Consider the following 26276-nt stretch of genomic DNA (forward strand, 5'->3'; position numbering starts at 1 on the left):
CACTGTACCTGTTTTGGAGAAGTGTGTGTGTGTGTCTTTCGGCTTTTCCCGGTTAGGGGTCGCCACAGCGGAACTCCGGTCCGCTAAGTATCATTCCTAATTTCAAGCCTGATTTTAGTTTTTATCTTCACACAATTTTCTAAGTCCCCAACATCATATGTGATTTTTAAACTGTTTAGTTCTCAGAAAGTCACACTAGATGACCAACACAGTGGTGTCAACAGTAATTTAAAGAAAAAGGAGACTCCTCTTACAAATCCCTTTTTCCAAAGCAAGAATAAATGACCTTGTGTGATATGGTAGAATTTTGTGATGTAGTTCATTAAAGTCTGCTGGTTTTGCACTGTTTTGTTTATATGCTTACATATTTCCATCATTTGTCACACACACTGCTTTTCCGCTGTGGCGACCCCTTGCCGGGAAAAAGCCGAAAGACACATAAACAACTCTGCTTTTCAAAACATGCATTTTATGATTAGTATCCCACATTTCTCCTGGAGGTGTAAAGAGTTGTATGCTATTTTGTATTCAAATTGTATTCTAATTAGATTTCTGGATTTTTAGCTGGGTGTTACACCGGGTATAAAAAGTTTACACACCCCTGTTAAAATGCCAGGTTTTTGTGGTATAAAAAATGAGACCACAATAAATCATTTCAAAAATTTTCCCATCTTTAATGTGACCTATAACCTGTACAATTCAATTGAAAAACAGATCTGTTAGGGGAAAAATATACAATAAGCTGGTTGCATAAGTGTGCACACCCTTAAACTAATTCTTTGTTGAAGCACCTTTTGATTTAATTACATTACCCACAGTGGTGGTGCTATGGTAGCGTTGTCTCCTCACAGTAAGACGCTGTCCGGTTCGATTCTCAGCTACAGCGTCTTCTGCGTGGAGACCTGCGTGAATTGCATGCCTTCGTTGAAGGTTGTGCGTCAGGGCTGGTAACTCGGCACATAAAAATCAACTACCAGTCATTAGTGGACCGGAGGTCTGCTGTGGCGACCCCTAACCGGGAAAAGCCGAAAGACACGCATTCAGTCGTCTTTGGTAGGAGTCTATCCGCATGACACATCTTGACCTGGCAATATTTGCCCACTTTTCCTTGCAAAAGCTCTCCAAATTTGTCACACTGCAAGGACAGCCCTCTTCAGTTCACTCCACAGCTTTTCTATTGGATTTGGGTCTGAGCTCTGGATGGGCTATTCCAAAACTTTAATTTTCTTCTGGTGAAGCCATTATTTTGTTGATTTTTGGATGTATGCTTGGGGTCATTGTCGTGTTGAAAAGTGAAATTCCTCTTCATCTTCATCTTTCTAGCAGACACCTGAAGGTTTTGGGCCAAAGTGACTGGTATTTGGAACTGTGTTCTCTCCACCTTGACTAAAGACCCAATTGCAGCTGAAGAAAAGCAACCCCAAAGCATGATACTGCCACCACCATGCTTCATCGTGGGGATGGTGTTCTTTTGGTAATGCGAAGTGTTTTTGCACTAAACGTACCTTTTCAAATTGTGGCCAGAAAGTTCAACATTGGTCTCCTCAGACCATAACATATTTTCCCACATGCTTTTGCAAATTGTAGCCAGGCCTGGGTGTTTTTCTGTTTAAGAAAAGGCTTCCGTCTTTCAAACCTACACCATATTCCAGACATATGGAGAATACGGGAGGTTGTTGTCACATGTAGTGCACAACCAGTACTTGCCAGAAATTCCTGCAGTTCCTTCAGTGTTGCTGTACGTCTCTTGGCAGCCTCCCTGAGCAGTTTTCATCTTGTATTTTCATCAGTTTTGGAGGGATGCTCTGTTCTTTGCAACGTCACTGTTGTCCCATATTTTCTCCACATTTTAATGACTGTCTTCACAATGTTCCATGGTATATCCAAGGCTGTGGAAATTTTTTTGTACCCTTCTCCTGACTGATACCTTTCAACAGTGAGATCCCTTTGATGCTTTGTAATCTCTCTGCGAACCATGGCTTTTACAGTAGCAGGCAACCTGAGTAAATGTCAGGAAAATCCTACTAGGACAGCTGAACTTTATTTGGGGTTAGTCAGAGTCTTTGCAGCGGTAGCTTTGATGCCTCACAGCAAGAGGTTCTCGCGTTCGATTCTCAGCTAGTGTGCGGGGAGTGCCTTCTGTGTGGAGTCTGCATGTCCTCCCCACAGGTCGAGTGGCATTCCGAAAGACATGTGTGAATGGGCGTTCCTTCGTTGAAGGTTAGGCGTCGAGCTGGCAACTCGGCACCGTGGACATCTACTGCCAATCATTAACAGACCGGAGTTCCACTGTGGCGACCCCTAACCGGGAAAAGCCGACAGACAACAACAACAGAGTCTCTTTAATTGCTGGCAGGTGTGTACCCAAGAAGACTGAATGCCAAGTATTAGCTTAAGGGTGTGCTCACTTATGCAACCAGTTTATTGTACTTTTTTTTATTTTTTCCCCGTAACAGATTTGTTAGTTTTTTTCAATTGAATTGTACAGGTTATAGGTCGCATTAAAGGTGGGAAAAGTTTTGAAATGATTTATTGTGGTCTCTCTAATATCACAAAAGCCTGGCATTTTAACATGGGTGTGTAAACTTTTTATACCCACTGTATATTTTTCAAATACCAGTGTTCCTATTTGCAATTTCTACATGTTGAGAAATATCAAGGCAAGTTTTAAAATGATGGTGGTTGTGAGTTAAAGCAACTACTTGCATGTCATATTTCAGGAGAATTAACTAGTGTTATGTTATCCATTAGATCGGAGGAATGCTGTATGAAGTGGTAACATACTTTCCTTTTAGCAAACACTAGTTTAAAAAGGGGGGGGGGGCTGAAATAAAACCGTGTTCCCCTCTCAAACCACAAACAAGTACATTAGAAGTTCCCATACTCCTCCACCTCCCCACTCCCCACATAAAAAGGTTGCATTTATAAAAAGCAGACCAAGCCCACCCACAATATACACGTGTCCACACACCTTCTAAATGACCGCGATTTAGCCTCGTGCACTATTCCTTTTGCCACTGAATTTATTAATGTAAATACCCATAAATTATTTGTTGTACTTTGTGTAATCACATCAGCTGCCACAATGCTGAACAGATGAGTATAAAATATGTCCAGACTTGTTTAGGCTTCTCATAAAGCACACTTGTGAAGGCAGGGGTCACTGACTGAGACATTGTCATTTGTGAAAAGTAGTTTTGTATATGAATGAAAAAATTGTTGAAGGAAAATACAGTTGTGCAAGTAAAGCTACCATAACATTAAATGTTCAAGTGATCACTGCAGCAGTTAGCCTTAGCTATATGGGTTATGTCCTGCCAAGGATATAACGGCTGGCCAGCATACATGCTCCCATATTGCCAGGCAGCTCAAGCTGAGCTAACTAAACGACAAGTTTGGGCACCAAGCCCTTCAGAGTTTTTCTGCCAACAGAGAGGGAGGCTGAGCCCTGGAGGTCACACCCTGGCATAAACATACCAAAAAAGGAGGGAGGTTGCGGCTACTGCAGTAGTGATTAATTTGCGCATCTGCTGTTATGTTAACTTTTAACAGTTGTACTGCGTTCATCATACTGATCACTGCTGCAGTAGCCTTAGCTATATGGGTAGATTACCCTTACTTACTGCATTTGTGCGGTGGAAGGAGAGAGTATTGGAGCCCCTGCAGAATGGTCCTTGCAAAGCCTGGTCTAGACCTAGAGAAGGAAACAAGCTTAGTACTATGTAAAAGAATGTACACAGGATGAAGTAGCAGTTTCTAGAATATTTCTAGAACCAAACCCTTTCTAAATAGCCATAGATGAAGCCAAGGTCCTGATGGAGTGGGCCTTGACCCTGACTGGGAATAGTTTTACAACCATTTTGAAATGGTATGCTTTCACATAGTCCTTTCAGATCAATTTTTCTTATGGAGTTAAAGATTTAGTTCTGTCAAGATAGTACCTAACTTGTCTGTGTATATCCACGTGATTGAGTATCCTTTCTCCCTCACTTTTGGGAGGAACTGAGACTGGGAGATGGGTAGTTTGGCTTAGTTTATTCTGATACCACTTTTAGACATAAAATAATTGGTTCTCAAAGAGGCCTTGAAACCTGTGCAAATTGATGTAGGGTTGACTCGCCATAAGAGCTTGCGACTCAAATGCCCTTTTTGTAGAGGGCAGAGCAATCAGTAAAACGGTGATGTTCATCGTGTTACCCTGCTGCAGTCATCACACTTGGGTTATCCTGTCGTCAGGCGGTCCCGCAGTCGGCCGGATTTCCAAAGTCTTGGTCCGACGTTGGTTGCTGTTGCCTCATCCCTGACGTCAGTGCGCCAGGGGTACGTATATTGCAACCGACGCCATTTTCTTCAGTCTTTCTTGTCGCACGGTGCCCGAAGCAGAAGCAGTTCGCAAGTGCCGGTCGGCCGACTTCTGAGATTTTCGAATTCGAGTTTCAGACCGAAGTCTTCTATAAAGCTAAGTACCCCGTTGGGGAAACTTTTCTTGCCTCAGACCGATGTCAGAAAAAGTTAACAATTGTATTTCTTGTGGGAAGCAAATACCTCGTAAGGATTTTCATTCTTATTCTATACCCTGCCTAGGCCCTGATCACGACGTCACTTCTTGTCGTTTTTGTGCTAGATTTAATAAACGCACTATTAAAAGACTATTTGATTTCGCACGACACTTTTTTGGCAGAAAATTTAATTATAACATGCCGTCGGAGCTACCAACTACCGGCGTGCAAAAAAAACGCAGGGATAAGGATAGACAGCCCAGGCCTAAGCCTGATTCCGAGGCCTCAGTTGATCCGGTCTCCGGTTATCTGTGAGGCTCCGACGCAGCCTCTGCCTACCGCAGTTGAGGAACCCGAGACCGCTACGGATATTTTGACGGAATGTACTAGGCCGACGCAGCAGCCTTTTACTTCAGGCCCTACCGACGACTTACCTTCCAAGGATGCCAGTACTTCTGAAACACCTTCGCTTTCTGAAGGCGTTTTCAGACCGACTACTCTTACAGTCAAAACGTTTTCAAAATCGACGATTCCTTCCAAACCGAAAAAAGCTTCACTTCAGTCTCCTGTTCAAGGCCCTATGCCTAAGAAACAGATGCTTAAGATGGCTGAAGATCTGATTACTCTTATCAGGGGTTCCCAGCCTCCTCCTGACAAAAGGCCTAGACAAGAGGAAGAATCTGCTTCCTCTGAACTGTCTATTTCTTCGGATTCCTCTGGAGACCAAGACTATTCCTTCTCTCCTTATGAAGATTCTGATGCTGAGGACTCTATTCCCTCAGCTTCCCCTCCAGAAGATTACTCTTTTGGGGAAACTTTACACACTATGAGGGAGCATCTTCACTGGGGAAGGTCAGGATTACTCTTGATTCCAAGAAAAGGCTCAGAGATGTCCTTCAGGAATGCAACTGCAGTCATAACATATGGGTTGTCCTGCCTCAGGCAGCCCTCGGTCGGCCGGATTCCAAAGTCTGGGTCCGACGTCGGCTGATGTCGCATTTCTCTCCGACGTCAGAGCGGCAGGAGTACATAAGCATCAGCCGACGCCATCTTCAGTCTTTCTTGCAAACTGGCAAGTGCAGGTCGGTCAGCTCCTGTATTCTTCGATCCGAAGTCATCAAAAAAGCTAAGTACCCCGTTGGGGACATTTTCTTGTCTCAGCCGATGTCAGAAATTACTGAAAAAGTTAATTGTTTGTCTTGTGGTAAACAAATACCTCATAAGGATTTCCATTCTTACTGCCTTCCTTGCCTTGGCCCAGACCACGATGTCTCGGCCTGTGCCGCCTGTGCTCGCTTCAATAAGCGCACTCTCAGGCACCGGGCGGAGTTCGCTGAAGACTTTTTCGGTGAAAAATACGATTACAAGATGCCGTCGGAATTACCGACCATCGCAGACTCCTAAAAAACGTAAAGACCGGGATCACCATCCTCGGCTCGCGTCTTCCACAGACACCACGCCAAAACCTACCGCGAGTGCCCCGGTTCCTTCTGAGGCGGTTATTTCACCGCTCCGAACCGAAGACACCGCATTACCGATACCTCCGATACCGGAGACCACACCGACGCCAGTTATTATTTTTCCTCCGGATACTGTAACCGAGGAAATGCCCGAGACCATTGCTGTGGATAAGGTAACTCCTGCACGTGGAGCTGCTAGGCCTCCCATGTCCATGTCAATCAAGGCCTACACACGTGCTAAGGCAGCCAGCAAGACCAAGCACCTTACTGCAAAAGCCTTACCTCAGCCTACTCCTGACTTAATCTCCATGATCAGAGGTTCCCAGGCCCATCCTGAGAGAGGATCCCAGCCTCCTCCTAATAAGAGGCCCAGGGTTGAGCCCACTGACCCTCTCTCTTCAGATGAAGATTCTGAGGCCTCTGGCCACTCCGATAGCCAGGAAGAGCCTTTCCAGACCTACGAGGACTCAGATGCAGAGGACTCCATCCCCTCGGCCTTCCCTCTTGAGGATATTTCTTTTGGGGAAGTTCTGCATTCCATGAGGGAACATTTTCAGTGGCAAGGCCAGGAATTTTCTGATTCCAGAAAGCACCTTCGTACCTTCCTTAAACCCCAGCACAGGCCCTTAGCTATACCTCCTGTGCTTGATGTTTTGGATGATTTATACTCTGACTCCAGTGTTACCCCTGATGCTCTCCCTCCTGCTCCTGCCAAACCGGACAGATACTATAGAGTTCCTGAAACACATTCTCATTTCTTTAGGGCCCATGCTGTTGATTTAGAAACTATTTCACAGGGGCCGAAAGGGGTTTCAGCTACCACCTCTAAAAATCCTTTGCCTTTCAACCGGGAAGCTAGGTGATTAGAGAGATGGGGGGAAGAAGGTTTACACCTTCACTACTTTATCTATGAGAGCTCTCAATTGTCTCTTTCATATGTTTCAATATCAGGATTTCCTGTTAGATGATTTACAGAAAACTTTGGCCTCTCCTGATCCTTTAGATAGGAAGTCTTTGCAGGAGGCTGTACACAACTCTCAGCAAGTTAGCAATCACTTCCTTCAGTGTGGATATGATGCATTGGAAGCTTCATGTAGGGCAGCTATGACAGGGGCGGTCATTCGCAAACATGCATGGTTAAAAGAACAACCTCTACCAGATCATGTTAAGGCAAAACTTCTTGATGCACCCTTGGAAAAGAACAAGCTTTTTGGTGGTAATGCTAAAGATGTATTAAAGACCATTGAGGAAAAAGCCAAGTCAGTTCAGACCGTCAAAGACTTCCTCCAGGTTCAGCCACCCAGATTCAGCAGGAATTGGCCTTCAAAAAAACTGGTCCTTTCCTAATACTGAAAGATTTCAAAGGGGCAAAAGCAGGCGTGGCCGAGGAAGAGGACAATACAGAGGTTCCTACAGGGGACGACAATGGCAACCAGCAAACCAAAGAAGTGACACAGGGGCTTCTCCTGCCCCACAGGGACAATCCCAATGACTTTCCTCTACTTCTGCTAACCAAAGAGCAAACGGAAGCTCCCTTGGGCGGAAAATTATCTCTGTTTTCAGACAATTGGCACAGATTGACAAAGGACAAATGGATTTTGGACATTATAGACCAAGGCTACAGGTTCCACTTTCATACCTTACCAAGGAAACAAGGCATGCCAAACTTACCGCAAAACCAGAGGGTAGAGGCTTTCAAGCAAATTTCTCTGCTAGCTCAGATCAATGCAATAGAAAACGTTCCACAACAAGAACAAGGATAGGGGTTTTACTCAAGACTGTTCCTTGTTCCAAGAAAAGAAACACAATGGAGACCAATACTGGATTTGTCCGCATTAAACACCTTTCTCATTGTACCAAAGTTCAAAATGCTGACCTTACAGCAACTCCTTCCCATGCTGGGCAAGGGGTCTCGGCTGATTTACTCTGGACCTCAAGGAGGCATACCTGCATGTCCCTATCCTGCAGAAGATACCTCAGATTTCTTGCAGGGCCAGAGCATTATCAATTCTCAGCATTGCCATTTGGCTTATCTACTGCACCCAGAGTGTTTACAAAATGCCTGGCTTCAGCAATTGCTCATTGCAGGCTCCAGGGGATCCAAATTTACCCGTACCTGCACGACTGCCTCATACAAGCGGACGACAAACTGATTTTGACAAAAAACTTGGATTATGTCATTCAATTGCTACAAGCTCTGGGATACACAGTCAACTTCCAAAAGTCAAGACTGCAGCCATCCCAGCAAATTACTTTCTTAGGAGCCAATCTAGACACAACCTCTCAAATGGCTTACCTGACAGAAGACAAGCAAAAGAAGTTAACTCATTATTTCAAAGGTTTGGCAAAGCTCACCCAGATGACTGCAAGGAGATTCCTACAGGCCCTGGGTTACATGGCATCATGCATTCTCCTGGTCCCATTAGCAAGACTACACATGAGAAAGCTTCAATGGTACCTAAAAAGTTTATGGTCTCAACACAGCAACAACCTAGAGACAACCATACCGCTTATCCCATGCTTACAAAAGGAATTCCTATGGTGGGCCTCGGTAAGCCAGGCAAACACAGGAATGTCATTCAAAAAACCACAAATAACACAAACAATGACCACAGACGCCTCAGACCTTGGATGGGGGGCGCACATGGAGGGCAGATGTATTCAAGGACAATGGTCTCCAAAGGAAACGCATCTGTATATCAACCAAAAAGAAATGCTGGCAGTCATGCATGCCATCGAGGCCTTTCGACAACAACTTCAGCAAGGCCACCTGCTAATACGGACAGACAATACCACTGTCATGTGGTACATAAACAGGGGGGTACCCATTCTTACCCCCTTTGCAGACTTGACAATGAATCTTTGGGAAAAATCACTGAGCTTAAACATACAGTTGCAATCCCAGTTTGTTCCAGGCAAAGACAATGTGCTGGCGGACAGCCTAAGCAGGAATTTCATAGATCCCCACGAATGGAGGTTACATCCAGAAATCTTCATTAGGCTCACCTCGACATGGGACAGGCCAGAAGTAGGCCTATTTGCCTCCCACCTCAATCATCAGCTACAAAAGTTCTGTTCAAGGGCATATCATCCACAAGCATGGAAAACAGATTCTCTCTCATTCCACTGGAACTTCCTAAAGATTTATGCATTCCCACCTTTGCCACTGATGACCACAGTACTACTAAAGATCAAAGCAGAGAAACCAAAAGGGATCCTAATAGCTCCAGACTGGCCAAGACAACACTGGTATCCACTACTACGGAGCATATGCCACAACAAAAAATGGGCCCTTCCCCAATGGCCCCATCTTCTGACTCAAAACAACTTCAAGACAGTACATCCCAACATTCAGACGCTCCAGCTAACAGCTTGGGAGATTCCATGAATAACCTCAATCTATCTCTCTCCAAGGAAGTTCAGCGGATATTAACAGAAGCCCGCAGACCATCCACCAGAAAGGTTTATTCTGCAAAATGGAAGTGATTCAGCATTTGGAATACCAGCAAGGGTCATGATGCATCATTATTGAACATAGCACTCATCCTGGAATACTTGGCAGATATGCTACAGAAAGGACTCTCATATTCTTCTATAAAGATACATACCTCAGCTATTTCAGCTAGATACAACACTGATCCACCTGTGTTCTCACATCCTTTGTTAAGGCAATTTCTTAGAGGAATCAAGAATATCAAGCCACCAAGAAAGGCCCCAGTACCAGCTTGGGACCTCAACTTTGTCCTAGAAAAACTGACTCTACCTCCCTTTGAGCCAGCAGCTTCTGTGGACTTACAATTCCTCTCATGGAAGACAGCTTTCCTGTTGGCAATTACCTCAGCAAGAAGGGTTTCGGAATTACAGGCCCTAATGACAATACCACCGTTCATTACCTTTCATAGAGACAGGGTTTCCTTACGAACCAACCCTAGCTTTCTGCCAAAAGTGGTATCTAGGGTTTCTTTGAATCAAGCAATTCACCTGCCTACTTTCTTTCCCAATCCTGAGAACAAAGGGGAAAGACTGTTGCACACCTTGGACATTCACAGACAACTTCGCTACTACCTGGACAGAACCAAGGCCAATAGAAAGTCTGATCAGCTTTTTGTAGCTTACGCCCCTGCAGTACAAGGAAAAGCAGTTTCCAAACAGACTATCGCAAAATGGATTGGACATTGCATCACATTATGTTATTCCTTCCATGGAAAGAGTGTACCAGCCAATATCAGACCACACTCTACCAGAGCTACAGCCACCTCTACAGCATTCTTAATAGGGGTGCCTCCAAAAGACATTCTAGAAGCTGCTACATGGAGCTCCGTGCATACATTCTCCAAACACTACAACCTTCCTTTATATTCCAGATCCAGAGCAGGCTTTGCTCCGGCAGTCCTGCAGGGATTGTTAGCTACACCATCCTTTTCTTGGTGCTTTCCACCTCCCCCAGCTAAGCTATGGTATTTAACCCATATGTTATGACTGCAGTTGCATTCTTGAAGGACATAGTACAGTTTTGTACCTACCATAAATGTAGATGTCCGATAGATATGCAGCTGCAGTCGGGTTTTCCCTCCCTCCTTCCCCTCTATTCCTTGGGTCCACTCCTCTCCCTGTTATCCTAGCTGGGGATATCTGTTATGGTGTATCTGTTTATTGCTTATTTATTTGTCTGGAAACCTGTTTTGTCTTCCAAATTGATTACAGCCTTCCTTGGAGGGCACCTGGCATCTGGGGCAAGAAACACTGAAGAAGATGGCGTCGGCTGATGCTTATGTACTCCTGCCGCTCTGACGTCGGAGAGAAATGCGACATCAGCCGACGTCTGACCCAGACTTTGGAATCCGGCCGACCGAGGGCTGCCTGAGGCAGGACAACCCATATGTTATGACTGCAGTTGCATATCTATCGGACATCTACATTTATGGTAGGTACAAAACTGTACTTTTCTTTTACTCCCCCAACACAGACCTCTAGCCATCCCTCGTGTTCTGGACATTGTGGATGATGTTTATTTAGAATCCAGTTTCAACCCTGACTCTCTGCCTCCTGCCCCGGCCAAGCCTGACAGATATTACAGAGTACCTGATTCCCATAAATTCCTTTACAAAAGCCCTGTAGCTGACCCAGAGAATATCTCCCAGGGTCTCAAGGGGGCTAAAGCTTCCATGGCTAAAAATCCAGTACCTTCTGAAAGGGATTCAAGAGCACTAGACAGATGGGGGGGAATAAAGGTTTACACCTCAGCCACTTTAGCTATGAGAGCTCTAAACTGTCAATTTCATATGCTTGGTATCAGCAATTTCTGATCTCTCAGTTAAAACAAAAGATAACAACTCTTCCTCAACAATCTGAATTGAAAGAAGTACAAGATTTGTTGCACGCCACGGAGCAGGTGGGCAAACATACCTTACAATGTGGGTTTGATTCCTTGGAGGCCTCCTGCAGAGCAGCGGTCACTGGATCAGTTATACGTAGGCATGCCTGGTTAAAGGAGCAGAGTCTGCCTGAACATGTTAAAGCAAAACTACTAGATGCTCCCTTGCAGCAGGATGTTCTTTTTGGTGTTAAAGCAGAAGTTGTTTTAAAGAAAATGGAGGATAAGGCAAAATCAATGCAGACAGTCAAAAGATTTCCTACAGCTACAACCCCCTTGCTTCAGCAGAAACTGGCCAACCAAAAATTGGTCCTTTCCAGCCACTAACAGGCCTCAGAGGAGTAAATACAGGCACCCAAGGGGAAGAGGACAACCACAAGCTCGGTATAAACCTCGCTAATGGACCACTCCAACCCAGAAGGGAGGAGAAGACAGGTCTCAAGCCACCAGAAGGCAAACTCAATGACTTGCACCTCAACTGGCCAAACAAAGCTCTTTTGTCAGCCCCCCTGGGGGGAAAACTAGCATTATTTGTAGAAAACTGGCACATGGTCACAAAGGACAAATGGGTCCTGGACATAATTTTATGAGGATACAGATTCCACTTCCACACCTTGCCAATAAAAAGAGGAATGCCAAACCTGCCACAAAATCAAAGGGCAGAGGCTCAAAAACAAATTACAGCTCTCATGGCCATGAGAGCCATTCAAAGGGTACCAACTAAGAGCAAGGCCAAGGATTTTACTCAAGACTATTCTTAGTACCCAGGAAGGAAAATGCTTGGAGACCAATTCTGGACCTTTCAATTCTAAAAACTTACTTACAAGTTCCCAAATTCAAGATGCTAACACTACAGCAGCTACTTCCCATGTTGGGCAAGGAAGCATGGCTGGTAACGTTGGACCTCAAGGAGGCATTACCTGCATGTCCCTATCAGACAAAGTTGCAGAAGATACCTCCGTTTCATTGCAGGTTCAACCCATTATCAAGTCTCTGCACTGCCTTTTGGCTTATCTACTGCGCCCAGAGTATTCACAAAATGCCTGGCACCAGTAATTGCATACTGCAGACAAAGAGGAATTCAAATATATCCATACCTGGACGACTGCCTCATCCAAGCAGAAAGAAAAGACATTCTCATACATCTGGCTTTTGTGAAGCATCTACTAAATTGCCTGGGGTACACGGTAAACGAAAAGAAGTCAAAACTAGTACCCTCACAAAAAATGACATTCCTGGATGCCAGCTTGGACACAACGGCCCATAAGGCTTATCTTACACCAGGCAAGCAATTACAACTGACTCAATATTTCAAGACAATGGCAACAAAGACCCAATTAACTGCAAGAAAAATTCTGCAGGCTTTGGGTTTCATGGCATCTTGCATTCTGATAATACCATTTGCAAAACTGCATATGAGGAAATTACAATGGTACCTAAAAAGCGTATGGTCTCGCCACAGCTTGGACACAGTGATATCTCTCATTCCCTGCCTTCAACAGGAATTTCTCTGGTGGGCACAGGCATGTCACCTCAACAAGGGTCAGCCTTTCACCTTGCCACCACCCAGGCAAGCTATCACAACAGATGCTTCAGACTACGCCTGGGGGGCTCACATGGCAGGGAAATGCATTCAAGGCCTATGGACTGCAGAACAAAGAAAACTGCACATTAAACCAAAAAGAGATGCTAGCTGTACAGAAAGCTCTGACAGCCTTCAAGGATCTACTACAGCCTGGACAACTGGCAATAAAGACGGACAACACCACAGTAATGTGGTACATAAACAAACAAGGGGGCACACATTCCTACCCTCTTTGCAGGCAAGCAATGATCTTATGGAACACAGCTCTGACCTACCAAGTCCAGTTACAAGCTCACTTCCTGCCAGGATAGAAAAACACATTGGCAGATGACCTAAGCAGAAACATCAAAGATCCCCACGAGTGGAAGCTAGACCCACATATTTGCAGTGATAACTCAAAGATGGGACGTACCAAATATAGACCTGTTTGCCAGTCCTCAAAACTATCAGCTGACAAAATTTTGTACAAGGACATTCCACCAACAAGCATGGAAAGTGGATGCTCTCTCCTTCAGTTGGAAAAACCTGACAACATATGCCTTTCCTCCTTTACCTCTTCTCACAAAGGTTCTTTTGAAGGTCAAGAAGGAGAAACCTCGAATGATTCTCATAGCCCCAGACTGGCCTCGCCAGCACTGGTACCCACTATTGAAGAATATGGCTCACAACCCACCATGGATATTGCCTCAAATATCTCATTTGCTCACACAGCAAGACAAGCAGATTCTACACAACCAAATCAAAACCTTAAACCTGGCGGCATGGCAAATCAATTAAGTAGCCAACCAGCCCTTCTTTCTCAAGCAGTACTGGATGTTATTCTAGAAGCCAGGAGGCCAAGCACCAGGAAGGCTTACTCAGACAAATGGAAAAGGTTTTCTGCTTGGAACCAAGCTAAAGGCCTAGATACAACTCAGCCTCATATGCCTCACATTCTGCAGTATTTAGCTGAGATGTTGCATAAAGGACTTTCCTTCTCTATTAAAATCCATGCTTCAGCTATTTCAGCTCACTATGACACTAATCCACCTTTATTTTCAAATCCACTCCTAAGGCAGTTCCTCAGAGGGGCAAAAAACATTAGACCACCTAGAAGAGCTCCTACGCCTACATGGGACCTCAACTTTGTTCTGGAAAAACTAACATTTCCTCCCTTTGAACCAGCTTTTTCTGCAGACCTTCAGTTCCTATCTTGAAAGACTGCCTTGCTCCTGGCCATAACGTCTGCTAGGAGAGTTTCAGAATTACAGGCACTTATGGCAGTGGAACCTTTCCTCATTTTTCATCAAGACAGAGTTTCTCTACAAACTAATCCTTCCTTCATGCCTAAGGTGGTTTCCAGCGTAGCTTTAAATCAAACCATCCATCTACCCACTTTCTTCCCCAATCCACAGAACAAAGGTGAGAGACTCCTACATTCCTTGGACATTCACAGGCAGCTTCGATATTACTTGGATAAAACTAAGGCTTTCAGAAAAACTGACCAGCTCTGTTTCCTATGCTACAGCTTCTCAAGGAAAGGCCATTTCCAAGCAAACCATTTCTAAATGGATAGGCCATTGCATATGATTCTGCTATACCCATCATGGGAAACCAGTTCCTCCTACAATTAGGTCTCCCTCTACCAGGGCAACAGCTACCTCTACAGCCTTTCTCAAGGGGGTTCCTACCAAGGAAATTTTAGAAGCTTCAACTTGGAGTTCTGTACACACCTTCACCAAACACTATCACTTACCTCTTTATTCTAAGTCCAGGGCAGGCTTCGCTACTGCAGTTCTGCAGGGGCTCATTGCCTCCTCTAACCTTCTATAATGCCTCCACCCTACCTTAGCTTTGGGACTCAAACCAAGTGTGATGACTGCAGCAGGGTAACACGATGAACATAGTACAGTTTTGTACCTACCATAAATGTAGATGTTCGAGTGTTCACCCTGCTGCAGTCCAGGTTACCCTCCCTCCAACCCCTCTGATTTACTGGCTAAACCTCTGCTATGCCTTACTGATGTATTTGCTTATAGCTTAAGGGGTTTTGTGTCTGTACAGTGTTCTCACTTTTTGGTACTGATTTGGATCACCTTTTTGGGGGCACCTGACATCTGGGGCAAGAAAAACTGAAGAAAATGGCGTCTGTTGAAATATATATACCCCTGGCGCACTGACGTCAGGGATGAGGCGACAGCAACCGACGTCAGACCAAGACTTTGGAAATCCGGCCGACTGCAGGACCGCCTGACGACAGGATAACCCAAGTGTGATGACTGCAGCAGGGTGAACACTCGAACATCTACATTTATGGTAGGTACAAAACTGTACTTTTTCCATGTTAAGAACATCAAATCTGCCAGGTTAGCTGGTTCAAATGGAGCAAGTGTTAGCTTCTGTAATACATAACTGAGATACTAAGGAGGGGCCACTGTTTTTTCTTGGAGATCTTTTATGCAAAACCAGTTTAAAAAAAAAAAACATGGACATGAGACTGCATTGAAAGTGGAAGATCCATGGCATGAGACTGCATTGAAAGTGGAGGATCCATGGCAGACATGTTGAAATGGCCTATAAGTGAATCTTGATGGAGGGGAAAGGAAGGCCATTGGACAGTAACTCGCACAAGTATTGTAAAACCAGAGAACAGCTATCCCTGAATGTGTGCTGGTTATGTTCTTGGCACCAAGTAGAAATCTCTTCCATTTGATAATATATTGTTTTCTAGTAGTATTTTTTTATTTTGCTTCTATTAGTACCTGCTGTACATACTTGGTAAAGTGCATAAAAGGAATTAAGATCTTGTCTACCAGGCAGTCCATTGAATCCATTGAAGATGTTTGTCTTGGTGTGTGTCAAACACCCTGATGTTCATCGTATTGTTCACTGCTGCATTAGCCTTCGCTATATGGGTTATATCCTGCCAAGGATCTAACTTTCGGCCATCTTCCAAAGCTTCAGGGCACCTTCCACACACCCAAGCTGTCAAGCAGCTTGAGCTGAGTTGACTAAAAGACAAGTTTCAGTGTCAATCCCTTCGGTGCTCCTCTGCCAGTGCTCCCAAGGCTTTTGGGGATCAACTGTTGCACTCCCTGTAAAGGAAAGTACAAGATAAGTTCCTTGTGGGGGAAACTTCCAGTGATGTCTCTCTGTTTGGCTTCAGCATCTGGGTCTTCAGATTTGACATTGGACAATTTCTTCAGACTTTCAACTGCCAGGTCCTGCGTCCCTTAGCCACAGCTTTCCGCTCCTCACCGTAATCCTTGGGTCTAGTTTGCCACCATTCTTGTCAGCTCTAACTTGGCTCTGCTTGGTGCATCCATTGTGGTAACCTGGTGTAGTGTGTTGTGTGCAAGATTTCTACATCCCTTACCCTGTTTTCTAGTGTTTAGTGTTAGCCTAGTTTTGTGTGCATTGGGCAGGTAGGTATGCTTGTGAACTGTTTTTTGTGGATGGTCTTCTGTATAACTGTTGCAGTAGGGATCTCCTGCCAAGGATAACTGAATGACTGGCTGGTATACCAAAGCCTTCAAATCTTGTATATGCCGTAAGTCACACACATGCTCTTATTACAGGGTGTAGGGCATAAAGATGATGTATGGACTCTTGTTACGTAGAAATTCTTAGCCGCCATTCCGCCATCATTGCTTGTTGGTCTGAAAGCCCTTTCACTGTGATGACTACGTAGCTGTCAGATGAGTTCCCCCATTGGTGTCTTGGTCATGTCATCCAAGAAGAGAAAATGTCAGTGTAGGTGGCAAATTTCCCCATAAGGATCGTCCTGAACAGTCTTTTTGTCTGGGTGCTTCCCACAACCATACATCCTGTAGCATTTGCAGAATGTTTGTACCCATAACTCTTAGAAATTGCGCATCTTCCCTGGCCATTTATCCTGAGAACCAGAGGGTTAGACTGTTGGGCCCAAAGTAGCATAGTGGAATCTGCTAACCCTCCGGTCCCGTTGAGCAAGAAAGCCAAGATCTTCTCTGGGTTCTTTGGCTGTCCTTCATATTTTTTGCATATCTTCTGAGGCTTTGCAGGCATCTGCTCCAACTGACATCAAGGGAGAACTGAGGTTCGTCATCTTGGAGGGCCCTAGAGGGATTCTACAGGTTATGGTCCGGGAAGAGATTCCGGGTACTCTTGTTGAATCTAGTCAAGGGTCAGAAACTCTGGTGTTTGTCAGGAATGATGTCCCTGCTAAGAAAAAGCAGAAGACTTAAGCATACTGATGGATTACTTTGTGGGATTTTTCTCAAGTGTCTGAGATGCAGAAAAGGTATGAGCTGCTTCAGGTGGATACTCGTAAACCTTCTGCAGTAACTTGTGTATTGGCTGCCTTGTTAAGACACCTTTTTATAGCTGCCTCATAGTCTCCTGATTCTCAGCCTCGTGCTCCAAAGAAACCCGAGAGGGTTCTGTAGGGTTCCTGAGAATTGTCAGTTCTTACTTAAATGTCTTCTGCAGTGTTAGTCTCTTCTTGAAAAGCCTTCTATACTTTTGCCCTGTCACAGGCTTCTGCCTTTAGGTGAAGATGGTAAGGTAATGGAGATAATTGGTAAGAAGATTTATACTGCTTCCACTTTGGCCTTTCATAGGTTCATACTAGGCTATCTGCCCTAGGGCATTTATAAGCCTAGCTAGAGTGTGTTTGGCTTTCGCCACCCATTTTAAATTAATTTTGCTATGCCCTTTTTCGAGGTTAGTATACTGTGCCTCTGTCTAACAGTGACACAGAAGTGATACCCGGGGTAAACCTACGATCTCCCATCCACTCATCAAGATTCCTCTTTAAGAGAGTCAATGAGGGACTCTACCTAACCTGGACTGGGATTTTATTCCAGAGTGAAGGGAGCCTTTGGGTTATGAATCTGTCCCTCCAGCATGTCCTATTTATTTCAGTGCTGAGGTTCAAGTCTCTCGAGCTCGTAGCTCGATGGCATTTGGATTTTCTGAGGTGCAGCATGTCCATTAATTCCGGGTTGGACATGGCTTTATACGTCAGGCACAGATCGCCTCTGAGCAGGCGGTATGCCACTGAGTAGAGCTGGAGTTTCTTTAACCGGGCAGCATATGGCATCTGTTTTGAGCCCTTTGATCCTCTTGGTGAGGTACTTTTGGGGTCTTTCCAGTTGCTGCAGGTGTCTGGTAAGGTACATCCCAAAAGGGGCATTGTACTCCATTATGGGCCTGATGAGGGATGAGTAAAGAGGCACAATGACCTCCCCTGATCTAGATGTGAATCCCTTCATGATTAGGTGGGCTATATAAATTTTTTTTCTAACCACTTTAGCCACATGGTTGTGAAATGAGAGATTGCTATCAACTTGGGTCCCCAGGTCCCTAATTACTTCTGTACTTAATGGATTACCACCGATGTGGTAATTTGTGGGCACTTTGTTTTTGCCAAAGGGGATGACTATATACATTTTGGCGTTTAGCTTGAGGCCATGGCTCTGGCACCAGTTGTCTGTTTCTATAAGGCCCATTTGGAGGATGCTTGTGTCTGCTGGAGAGTGGATTATGGCTCCCAGTTTGCAGTCATCTGCGAACTTGGTAAGCGACAGTCCTTCCGTGTTGGCCTGTACCTCCGAGAAATATATACCGAACAAGAGAGGTCCCAGGACTGAGCCTTGTGGGACGCCACTTGTAACTGGTTTGGAGTCTGACATGGCTCCAACAATTCTGTCCTTGAGCCAGTTTGCAACCCATCTAGTGACATCGGGGTTTATATTTAAGCTGGTGAGCTTATCTATAATGCCCAAGTGGGGTATTGTATTGAAGGCTTTTGCGAGGTCCATGTAGGCTGTGTGGACCACCTTCCCCTCGTCAATGGCCTTGGTGACTGTTTCAAAGAAATCGACCAGGTTTAAGAGGCAGGATCTGCCCTTAACAAAGCCGAACTGGGTAGGATCCAGTGTCTGTAGGTCCCCAATATCTTTATTTATGAGGTCCATGATGATCCTTTCCATAGCTTTGTAGACCAAGCTAGTCAGGCGTATGGGGCGATAGTTTCCAGTATCCATTGAGGCACCACCTTTGTGGAGAGGGACCACTGTTGCTGTATGCCACTCTGTGGGTACATATCCTGTAGTAAGGCTGAGATTGAACAGTAGTTTTATGTTTGGGTTTAGCTCTTCTAGGAGTTCATGTAGGACGCAGCCTGGGACACACCGTCTGGTCCCATTGATGCTGTGTTTTTTGCTTTGGAGAGGGCGGCTCTTACCTGAGCATCTGAGATGTCAGGGGGTAGCACTCTGCTGGATAGATATTTGCCCTTTTGGTGTGGAGGGGGGGGGGAGAGAAGTTTGCACTGAACCTGTCAGCTAGGATGTTGGCAATGTCTGTGGGTTCGGTGTATTTTTTGTCATTTTGGACTAATTCTGAGCATATCTGGGAATTCCCACCCAGGTTCCTAACATAACTAAAGAAAGCCTTGTGATTATTCTTAGTGTCCTGTGCAATTTTTCTCTCTAAGCTGGCCTTAGACGATTTTATGAGTGCCCGTAGTTTTTTGCTAATACTGATCAGAGATGCCTTCCCTTTTTGGGATGGATTTTGCTCTTATGTAGTAGCTTCCTCCTTCTATTGTATAGTTTGTTTATGGCTGGGGTCCACCAGACAGGACGTCTGCCTTTGGAGGATTGGGTCTCGGTTTTATTTGGGATTGCATGATCCATGCATTCCTGAAGGTGTTCATAGAATGCGTTTATAAAGGATTCTGCGGTCTGGGCCGTATTTTCCACAGGCCCGGGGGCTTTGAAGGATTCCACCTCGGTTTTGAGGAGTGTGAAAATTGCTTTAGAGAAGTTTTTCACTGTGATTTTCTGGGCAGGGGTGGGGTCGGGATGTGAATATCCAGTGAGATTAGTTTATGGTCTGATCTTACCAGTGAGGGATACACTTCTGGTCTGGAGCATAGAGTCCCCATGTTGGTGATGATCAGGTCCAGTATGTTTTCCCCTCTTCTGGAAGTGGTAACAAGTTGTTCCATAGCATTTGAGTTTATAAATTCTAGGAACCTTTGGGCTAGGGTGTTGGAGCTAGAGTTGTGCTCCCAGTCTATGTTTGGGTAGTTGAAGTCGCCCAATATAATGGTGTTTGGAGAGACCTTCATATTTTCCAGTGTTCTCAGGAAGGCCGAGTGGGATTCCTGGGTTTGGGAGGGTGGTCTGTAGCAGGCTATAAACTGGAAGGCAGTTTTACCCACTGTTAGTTGCACATGGATAGTCTCTCATGCTTCGTGCTGTGCCACCAACCTGGAGGTGTGGGTATCTTTGACGAATATTGATACTCCCCCTCCTTTTGTGGTTCAGTCCAAGTTTTGGGGCCGAAAAGCATGGTATGAGGTATAACCTGGTAGTTCTGGGGTGCTCTCTGTAACCTTGAACCAGGTTTCTGTTACTGCACAGATATCTATGCTCTCCATGCTAAGAAGAGTTTAGAGTGCGTGCATCTTGAGGTTTAGACTTCTGGCGTTGAGTAGCATTACTCTTCGTTTCTTATCCCCTGTGATACCTATGGAGGTGTGTTTGTCTTTTGAGCCTTGTCTAAAAAAGGTACTATGGGGGTAGCAAGAGCCTTTGCCAATATCTGAAAGCCCAGGGGTGACAGGTGCAAGCCGTCCCTAGCGAAGCATCGTGGCTTGTCGAGCATGTCATCCCAGGCTGACAGGCATTGGATCCCCTTTGAATGACACCAATACTTAAGCCAATTTTTGAAATTGATCATCTTGTCTTCATATTGTGGCATCATTCTTGGTGAGGGTAAGATGTTACTCAAGGTCAGGGTCATTCCGGCCTGGGCTACATGCTCAGAGAGCTCCTCTGTCTCTCTTCATGTAGTCCAGGGAGGTACGTCTCGGGTCATTCACACCAGCATGGACAATGACTGAGTCATATTTGTACTTGCCTTGGAGTGACCTGAGTGCTTGTGTTATGTGGCAGATCCTAGTGCCCTACAGGCAGCTCACCGTGACCTTCTCCTTGTTCAGCCTGGTGAGCAGGATGTCAGTGTGCCTGACGATAGTCACCTATTACAAGTGTATCAGGTGTGTTGTTTAGGCCATAAGGGGTGTGACTGGCTTTGTGAGCTATGTGTTGCACGTGTTTTGTTTTGGGGTAGCGGTTGCTTGGGTGTCTGCTTTGGAGGTCTCTGCTGCTTAGGCAGATTTTTATTTAGAGCCTCAGAGTATGTTTTTGTGTGTTTATGTGTTTGGTTTGCTGTCATGGTACGTCGATGTGAGACTGGAATTGTAGTGAGTGTGGTTTCCTTCTCTTCCTGACTGGTTACGCCAGTACTGAGTTGAGAGAGCTTAGCCTTCAGTTTGGCTATATGGTTGCATCTCTCACATGTGTTGGAATTTGTTGGGAGGAGGAGAGGGTTGTCTGTGTACATCAGGCCGTTGTAACATTGCCTCAATATTCCCAGATTCACCAGCTGGACCGGAGAGGAGATTGACAACTGACCTTTGGACATGCTAGAATAGTATTGGGAATTCCTTTATAATTGAAAAAAAAGGGCCAATGTGGAACAAGGGGAGTTTGTGAGGGTGTAGTGCTTTTAATTTTTTAGTGCTGACTTTTATATAATTGCTTTAGTGAGCAAGTGCTACTTCAGTGCAATGTGTTACAGGTAACTTAAATGCAAAAACGACAAACAGTAACTTTCTTTCAAGTGAAATAAGTACAGTAAGCAATGCAGATATCACTAGGGATTCACAGAAGCGCTGCAAAGCCACGTTTTAGGTGGAATTAGCGTTTCAGGGAAATAACAAACAAACAACAAGCATACAAACAAAGCTAGATTCAACAGGCTTGGATCTAGTCTATTCTACAGCAAACAAGGTCTTTTTGTGTCTCTTACTCTTCCTCTGTCTTCTGAACTGTCGTGTTTATGCAGGATTATTTGGGTCTATGTTCTGTCAGGGCTGCTTTGTGGTGCAGGAAGTATGTCCTCTTTTCAGGGGTTCCCCATCTTCCTGTGGAACAACTAACTCCTTTTATTGACGTTCTTTGGTTCCTTTTGGACCAGGGAACTATTAAACCTGCCCCACCCTGTTAGGAAAGGGATTCTACTCCATGATTTTCCTGGTCCCTCGAAAGGAGGGCACTGCAGACCTATTCTGGGTCTCTCCTTACTCCGTACCTTTCTCACTGTTCCTGCCTTTTGGATGCTTAGTCTTGGATTTACATAGTTTTATCCAAGTAATACCTGAGCTGTCTTTAGGCCATTTGTAAGTCTGACCAGTGTTATGTTTCCTTTAATCCCAGGACATTGGTTTGGCAGTTTCTAAGCAAACCATCTCCTCCTAGATTTCTAAGACCATTTCCTTTTGTTCCTTTCATGGCAAGTTTCTGTCTACTTCAGTTAGAGCTCACTCAACTAGGGCTGTTGCTTCTTCAGGTGCTTTATTTACAGGTTTGGACATAATATTCCATCCTTGAAGCTGCCACATGGTCTTCAGTGCATATATTTGCAAAGTATTGCCAATTGGACAGTGGCTCTTGTAAAACCTACGAACTTCAGGCTCCTTATTTACTTTAAGTACTTTAATTTTGAATTAACTTTAAAACAGCGAAGAAAGAGTAAAACAACAATAAATCAAGCGCTTTCACCCAGGCTCTCCCAGGCTTTTTCAAGACAAGTTACCAACCATATCCTTTAACCTTTTATACAGGAATCTTATGTGCAATTATGTGATTAATCAAACATTTAATTAATTCATTGTCACAATGGTTTGCAGAAAAAATACTTTTTTTAAGAATCTCCTGTATGTTGATTTTGTTAGGTACCTGAGTAAAAAGCTACTACTATCAAAATACAGTTCTTAATTTTAATATAAGCTTGTTAAACTATAATTTAGTTTATGATGTTAAATGGGTAGAAACAGTTTAAGTTGTTTGCATATTGGCATTGTAATGTGCAAGCCTGCCATCAAATTGTTATATTGCAGTAAAATTTCATCTCATATAACAAATGTGTATTATTTAAAATATATTGCAAATAATATAAATAATATAATAAATATATATAAATGTATATAAATATGTTGGATAATTTAAATATTTAAATACCTTAACTTAAAACACATTGTCTCATAGAAAGCATCAGGGACATGGAATTAAAGAGTAATGATGAATTGTTGTGTAAAGTGTCAAAGAAGGCTAATTTTATAATTTACAACTTCACTGAAACTGTTTTAAATGACAAGTATTTTGAACTGTTTACCAAAGGGTTGCATTTTGTACCAACCAAGTCTATTAACATTCCAAAAACAATTTTAGATTTAAAAATGTTTACAAGACAACTTAATTTAAACATTTGCCTAAAAGGGAAGGAAAGTACTAACAAGTCATTGCGTAGAGCTAGTACGTGGAACCCCCCTCAGCATCCAATACTTAAAATATTTGAGGAAATGATTGAAGCTGAAATTAGAGGCATTAAGAATAAGAAAGTACAAAATTATCCTAACAACCTTCCTGAAGAAGTATTTGGATTAATTAAAAAATTAAACAGTGATGGTATTAGGGTTATGAAAACAGATAGGGGGGGGGGGGTTTGTACTTATGTACCAACATGACTATGAAGCCTCCATTTACTCTTCTTACACGACACAGAGCAGTACAATAGTGTCTCAATCAACGAACGTAACGTTGCCTACGCTAAAATTAAATATATGTTGGAAGACCATCTATACCAAGGGGCAATAAATGAACAACTATACAATTATTTATGGGTGCACAAACCCGTAACTCCCATTATTTTTGGTATCCCCAAAGTACGTAAGGGTTTGGACCCATTGCAATTTAGACCCATTGTAGCTGGTGCAAAGAGCATCACAGAGCCATTGGGTAAATTTGTGGATTTTACACTAAAGAAGTTTGTGGATTCAATGCAAGGTCTGTGTAAGGACTCATGGGAGTTCCTAAGGAGCATCAAAAATTAATATTTTGTGGAAACACAATTTTTGGTCACAATTGACGTAATTGAACTGTTTCCAAGCATACCACACGATACAGGTCTTAAATGGTTCAATGATATGCTGACAAGGCATTCAGGTTTAACAGCAAACACAATAGGGCTCCTTGTAGAATTCATGGAAACAATACTAACTAATAACTTCATTTTTTTCAATGGAGAATTATTTCGTCAAAAGAGAGGTGTAGCAATGGGCAACCCTTGTGCTTCGGCATATGCTAATATAGTATTGGGATTTTGGGAGTTAAATTGTATTTTCAACACAGAATGGAAGAAAAACATAACGCATTACCAACGTTACTTGGATGACATCTGCATTCTCTGGAAGGGGAGTAAAGAGGAATTACACAAATTTATTGGCTACATTAAGTTAAGTACAAATTTTTTGAAATTTACAAGCAGCATTAAGAATGATAGTCTGCATTACTTGGATGTATGCTTGTATAAGAATTTTGAAAAGCAGTGCTTTGAATCTAGTATACATAGGAAAGAAAGTTTTTCAGACACGTACCTACACTTTGATAGCTATCACCCCTTATTCCAAAAGAAAGGGATTATTAAGGGGCAATTGATTAGAGCCTCCAGAATGTGTACAGAAGAAAATGTGTTCAAAAAGGAAGTTGCCTTTTTAAAAACACTGTTTGTAGAAAGAGGTTATCCCACACAACTGTTTGAATCAATAGCCATGGAGGTTATAACTAGTAGAAAAGTAAAATATTTTCCCCTGCTGGGTGAAGTCCACAGTCACGAAATGGTGACAGTAAAGAGTGCTAACAAGGGACAAACTAAGTCATTTATACACACTAATTGTAATGAAAGTGTAATAGTAGAAAAGATTGTAGAAAAGTATTGGCCAATTTTGACATCTAATGAAGAGTTTAAACAAATTTTAGGGAATAAACCTCATTTTATCAAGAGAAGGAATATGAATTTAAAAGACTGTTTTGAGGCTAACTTGTTAGTGAAGGAGAATGAAGGACAATCTAGGTGTGGTACATTGAAATGCAAAGCTTGCAGGCAGTGTCCTTACGTTATGAATAGGAAGGGTTTATACCTTAAATCAAGGAAAAAATATGTTGGATCACCAGCCTATTACAATTGTAAAACTAAAGGGGTAGTTTATCTTGGAATTTGCCAACATTGCCTGAGTTTTTACGTAGGCAAAACTGAAAGGACACTAGCAAAAAGGATTTACGAACATCTCTATGAAATAAGCAGGCAGAAGGAAACAAATGCATTTTATAAGCACTCTTTAAGATGCAAACAGATGGAACTCAGATTTTTAGTGTTAGACCAAGTGAAGAGTAACCCAAGAGGTGGAGATTGGGAATCTTCCCTAGAATATAAAGAACTTCTTTGGCAGTTAACATTAGATGCCTCGAGACCCCCTGGCTTGAATGATGCTATAAGTCTGAGCAGTGCACTTAAACTCAGAAGGGGAAAATTATAATATAGGCATACTAAAAGACCATATAAAAGAATGTTGTAGATAGTGACTTTTAACACAGCAATTTTTTATATTTTATTTATATTTTATTTGTATACAATTTTTCAAATAAGTTTCCTACGTACAATTAGTTTAACAAGAAGGGGGAGGCTATGGGTACAAAATACTATAAGACCCTATGTGCATATACTCGTTATAAGATGTTGACATTATAATTACAATTCTAATTTTAATGTTTATTCCTCCATATTTGGACTTGCACATGAATTATTCCTAATATGTATTTTTAATATTATTGATGTATATTTTCAATATGTATTTTTGAGAAGTGTTCTTAATATGTATTTTTAACAGGTATTCTCAAAGCATATTTTTTAATGGGTATTCTTAATGCTTATTTATGGCATATATTTTCAATATGTATATTAACATGCTTGTTGAGACGATGTGTTTTAAGTTAAGGTATTTAAATATTTAAATTATCCATATTTATATACATTTATATATATTTATTATATTATTTATATTATTTGTAATATAATATTTTAAATCTACACATTTGTTATATGAGATGAAATTTTACTGCAGTATAACAATTTGATGGCAGGCTTGCACATTACAATGCCAATATGCAAACAACTTAAACATTTTCTACCCATTTAACATCATAAACTAAATTATAGTTTAACAAGCTTATATTAAAATTAAGAACTGTATTTTGATAGTAGTAGTTTTTTACTCTGGTACCTAACAAAATCAACATACAGGAGATTCTTAAAAAAAGTATTTTTTCTGCAGAGAGTTAATTAATTGTGACAATGAATTAATTAAATGTTTGATTAATCACATAATTGCACATAAGATTCCTGTATAAAAGGTTAAAGGATATGGTTTGTAACTTGTCTTGAAAAAGCCTGGGAGAGCCTGGGTGAAAGCGCTTGATTTATTG

This window comes from Protopterus annectens, chromosome 4.part0 (assembly GCF_019279795.1).
Source record: "Protopterus annectens isolate FY-2018-M chromosome 4.part0, PAN1.0, whole genome shotgun sequence".
Lineage (NCBI taxonomy): Eukaryota > Metazoa > Chordata > Ceratodontiformes > Protopteridae > Protopterus > Protopterus annectens.